Source organism: Lampetra planeri, chromosome 4 (genome assembly GCF_965212315.1).
Source record: "Lampetra planeri chromosome 4, kcLamPlan1.2.h2, whole genome shotgun sequence".
Classification (NCBI taxonomy): domain Eukaryota; kingdom Metazoa; phylum Chordata; class Hyperoartia; order Petromyzontiformes; family Petromyzontidae; genus Lampetra; species Lampetra planeri.
The window spans coordinates 7,380,668-7,386,316 of record NC_136110.1 but is presented as its reverse complement, the minus strand read 5'-3'; positions in this window follow the sequence as shown (position 1 = coordinate 7,386,316).

Sequence of the window (5,649 nt, the reverse complement as noted above, 5' to 3'; positions counted from 1 at the left end):
ATAAAACATAATAAAATAATTCTCACGACGTTTCGGCCACAACGCAAGCAGCCGTCTTCAGGTGGAGAAGAGGTCTGTCAAGTAGACAGAGTCTGAATGGCACGCTCCAGGCTTCGAGCGACTATTTATGCTGGGACGGAGGGGCGACGAGCGTCTTGACAAAATAATTTGCATATCAAGAGGAATTTAACATATTTATGGGAAATGCAGATATGCGATTAGTACTACTTGTGAAATGCGTAGGAGGTTTGGCGAGGGGTTTAAAGTCATTATGCCCATGCATTATGCAGGATTAGCAGTATCAAAGGGAGGGAGTAAGGTTAGAATTAATAAAGGGAAGGAATGTTAATAATATGGCGCCGCAGCAACTAATATGCTTATTGACTATACATTGTCATATTACACTATTTTTATTCTACCCACTCAACTGTATACCACCCTGCTATATATTCACTATAAAATTACGATACTATATATTACCTTATACATCGTATTAAACATTACACTTTAATACTATTTATTATTATATAATATGCTGTACACTATACCATTAACCGTCGCGTGAAAGGTACTAAGAGGAAGCAACGAAATATGTCAATGGGAGAGTGGTGGTAGGAAGCTTGCAGCGGAGCAAAGAATCCATTCCCTGCGGAGTGCATATCAAGAGGAATTTAGCATATTTATGGGAAATGCAGGTATGCGATTAGTACTACTGTCTACTTGACAGACCTGTTCTCCACCTGAAGACGGCTGCTTGCGTTGTGGCCGAAACGTCGTGAGAATTATTTTATTATATTTTATTTTTATTCTTTTATTATTTTCCTTCTACGTGACTTTACCGAAAGAACCAAGAAGATGAATCCAATAATATATTAACACCTCCCTGTTTCATTGCCCAAAAGGGTGAAGGCTATTCTTGTTTTTCTTCATCGCGTGCAGCCAATTCTGCTTCTAGTTGTGGCCGCATGGGTCGAAGATTGAGGCCTCGCACCCAGCACACGCGTGTGCATAGAGCGTGGGAAACACCCTGATAAACTTTAAGTGTACAATTAAATGAAAGTAGCATTTTTATTTCGTATAAACCAATTCCCACCTCATCCGTAGATGACCTCCATAGCTCGCGTATTTTTACGTTTTATTTTGAAAGCTTATCGACGTTTTTCATCGGCCGCTTTTAACAAAAACAAAACAAAAGTCAGAATTTTAAACAATGGCTCTTGGCGATGCTGAGTCCCCGTATCAAAGGGGTCATGGCAGTGGCTTCAAAAGGCCACGAAACTGTCTGCAATGTGGAATCTAGAGGGGGCTTGGCGAGGAGGAAGGGGGTGGGGGAGAGTCACCCACTCTCATCCAAAATTATCTCAAAGCCAGATTAGGTCACGGCAACAGCGTGTAGCAACGCATAACAAACACAGACCTCGGAGCCGCTCGCTGGCTTAAAGAGCCAGCCAGTGTCTTCGGCCAGAGGTGCGACCAGATTGGGGGGGTGGATAATCGGGGAGGAAAGGGGGCACTTGACCCCTCCCACCATCCCCCTCGCGCCCCCCCCCCCGCCGCCCCCCAAACCGAGCCGCCCACAAAATGTACAGATGCTTGTTGTCCACCGGAGTGAGTTGATGAGATTTTTCATCAACGTGGAAAGGTCACTCATGAATCACTGCCATTCAGTGTTGATGCGTCGATCTCCGTCGCTGGGACCGACCGCTGCTTCCCTCTGCTTCATCAACCCGCAATGGCCACGCGGTGGAACATGGTCAATAATCAGCCTCCGTGGCCGATGGGGTTACGGAGAGGTGTTCTTAGGTTTTTTCGGTAAAGTCACGTAGGTAAAAAATTAAAATGAATAAAGTAAAATAAAAATAAAATAAAAATCACGACGTTTCGGAGGCAACACAAGCTTCCGTCTTCAGGTGGAACCGTCACAGCACGATAGCTGCCTCCGAAACGTCGTGATTTTTATTTTATTTTTTATTTTACTTTTATTAATTTAATTTTTTTACCTACGTGACTTTACCGAAAAAACCTAAGAATATGAATCCTTGCAGTCACGAAAGCTTCAAATCTAGAATTACTGAGAGGCGTTCAAGACGCAGGCCGGCACATTGTCTGTGTCACTAAAGTAGTGAGTCGTTACCTCGGCGCTTGCTTGCTTGCTACTCGAAGTTTCATGGTAAAATGTAAAATTGATTTTAAAGTTATCAGAGGACAACAATGCAAAGTGCGATCGCCTGTTCTAAGTTGGCCAATCGCTCCCCCCCCCCTCTCTCTATCTCTCCGTACTCTGCAGAAATGGCCAATTATCCAAGCCGTCAGCTTGTTATAGATCTCTCGGTTTTACGAAGGCAGTGGTATTGACAAATGTGATGAGATGTTTTGATGAGGTCATCACTAACTGGTTTACCACTCATCTGGGTACGGTGCTGGTGCTCGTATTCCGTTTATGGTGGAAATTCCACATTCCTGTGGCAGGTGTGAGTCTAGCCAGTGGATGACCACTCTTGACCATTGTGGAATGACCCCTGGAGGTATGTGAATGGATCAGTCGACCTTTCAATCGTGTGCCAAGCACTTTATTACTGCACCATTAGACCTTATCCAGCAGTGAATATTCATAAAAGTTAAAACATTATCTATTCTTGTTATTTATTTAAACTTAATTTCGCCTAACCCAGCTCCTTGACACTAACGCTGATCGTCTGACCCAGGGGAAAACATTTCCGGGTCAACACTGCCCCAAGGCAAGACTTGGCAGAGACAATTACAATCATAAGAGCAGCATCATAGGAGCAGCATCTCAGGCCGAGATGCAAAATTTAAAATGACCACAATTTTTTTGTTCCGGGTTTATCCGAAAGTTTGGCGCCACGGGAAATAACTTAAGTTATATTTTTTTCACTTCATAAAAGTGCCGCTGGGCATCGGCATGGAACAGTTTTGCGGGCACAATGACACTTTAAATTATTTAGGCAACGTAAAATTATCCGAAATAACATCCAAAATTTGTCTGTAAGAACCCCCAAATCAGATTTTTTTTTTGTTATTCAGAACGCATCCCGAGTACGCAATTAACGTATACAATAGCGTCAGCGTTGACCAAAGCCGTGCTGAACCCGTATATCGAGTGGTTACCGACTGTGAAACGACGATTCATTTGGGGTAAAATATCGCGTCTGCTGTGCCAGCAGAGATCGCAAGCCCTCTGTGCTCTAACGGAGAAGACGCTATTTTATTATTTTATTATTTCCCTTCATCGTGACTTTACCGAAAGAACCAAGAAGAAAAAATGCAGCAGCATCTAAATATATAACGAACCTAAATCTTGACTTAAAGCTTTCGTGACTGCAGGAATTCATATTCTATGGGTCTTTCGGTAAAGTCACGTAGATAGGTTCAAAGAAAATAACAAAAAACTACGACGATCGTCATCAGGACACAAGCGATCGTCATCATTCCTCCTGATGACGATCGCTTGTGTTGCGATCGAAACTTCGTAGTTTTTTGTTATTTTCTTTGAGCCTATCTACGTGACTTTACCGAAAGACCCAAAGAATAGGAGAAGACACTATTTGGCAGAACGTGCGCGTGTGTGTGGGGTGAGCGGTGGTGTAGCGGTTAGCGCTATGCTGCGCTACGAACCCGAATTAGATTCCCGCTCACGGACAACACCTGCAATGACGATTATCTGAACCGGTCATGGGCCTCCCCTAGGTCGACTCAGCCTCAAATGAGTACCCGATGCGCGAAGTGTAAACATCGCCACTGGGGAGACGAAGGCGGCCGGGGGTGGTGCTGGCCACCTACCCCCTCGTGTGCCGGCCTTCATAGGTGCTCATTAACAGCCCCAACAGTCTGCTAAGGCTATAAGGGGATCTTTGTTTTGTACGCGTGCGTACGCATTGCCGGGCACAGACTCCGGAGGGAACAATACGTGCTCATATACAGGAAGTTCACAAAGTCAGCGCGCCCTCTAAGTACCGGGCAGCACTTCCGATGGTTTTCCTACAGCGGTTGATTTACTACGAAATGAATTCAAACAAGGAAGTGGATTCACGTTTTGGACCTTCGCTGGTGACCCACATTTGTTTCTCCCCCTCCATTCAATTCGCATGCCCGGTGGCCGTCATTCAATAGCACCGGGGCTTACTTTAAGGAAATTTGAACACTCCTGGCCCTTGGGGCTCGCTCATGTATGTGTGTAAACGCATGGCGTGGTGTGACTGTCGGTGCTAAATTTGAGTCTGAGATGCTCCTGCGGGAATAACTTAAAACACGCCACATCCATCTCGCCCTGTTTTGTCTGAAATTTGTTCCGAGTTTTTTTTTTTTGGAATATCGGGGACAATAACACGTGATTATTTACGGATAGGCGGTGCCTTCTAATTTAGTGGTAGTGCCTTATGCCAATGAACTCTCCTTTCTCACTCAGAAAATGTCGAGTGATACATTTGAGTCCCTGGGCTTACGTCCGTTCGAATTTAATTCCTGACCATTGCGTAGATTTAATCGCTGGCCCAATTCGGCTTTAAGGATGACTACAACCGTTAAAATAGGCGACGCTCGCCCGCTCGCTCGTCTCTTGACCGATGCGCTCGTGGTTTATGTTGAGCAAGGAAGTTGCTTAAGAAATTGGTAATTTTTAGTTTAAAAAAAATAAAGCGGTAATTTTTTTGTCGATGCTAATGCCTTTAAACCCCCCCCCCCCCCCCAAAAAACACACAAACGTGTTTGTTATCTTTGAGTTGAGTTTCACTGACCGTTTCGGCCGCTTATCGTTTGCAATAATTATTCTGGCTTCCTTTGCAGCGTGATCTAAAATAAGAATAAAAAAAACAGTTTTGAAATGTCTATGTTGACCATTAATACGGCTATTCCGGGGCCAATGCAAGTTTGTTCAAACAAATGAGTTCACGCCAAATTTTTCGCAGTCGGATGGAACATCTGGCCCCGGTTTGATATATCACGCACACTGCTCTCACTCGCAGCGTTTGCCAAGCAAATACGGGCAACCGGTGGCAGGGGATGGCAAAATCGTAAACAATGAACAAAGTGCCTCCCACGACTCGAGGCATCGTCACCATCATCATCATCATCACCATCATCTATCCACCGCTGGATGAGGGCCTCCCTAATCTGTCACCCATCCGTCACCGTCTCTCACGGTCTCGCGATCTGGCACCTGCAGGGAAAACGATTTCATTACTCCATCTCCTCCAAGCGTGGCCCCCTCTTTGTCTCGCATACCCCCAGAACGAGTCGCCTACCAGGACATCACAAAGGAGGTTGTAATGACAGTGCAGCTTCAGAAATGAGCACTGAATTTAGTAAAATAAAGAAATTAAAAGTTTTTGGCTTCATAAAAAAAAACTTTCTTGGCAGTGTATTTACTGTGGAGTTGACCTGCCAGCACACGCATGAATACCCTCATCAATCATACCGTCCTCAATGATACTCTCATCACACTGACACTCTCAGTACTGATTCTGTCATGACTCATACCCCCATCACACCGCACTGGTACTCTCATCGCACTCATACTCCCATCACACCGCACTGATACTCTCATCGCACTCATACTCTCATCACACCAGGGGCACAAGCCCTGCGCTCCCTCGTTTACAGCCATTAACTTTTCCGTTTGATCTAATGAGG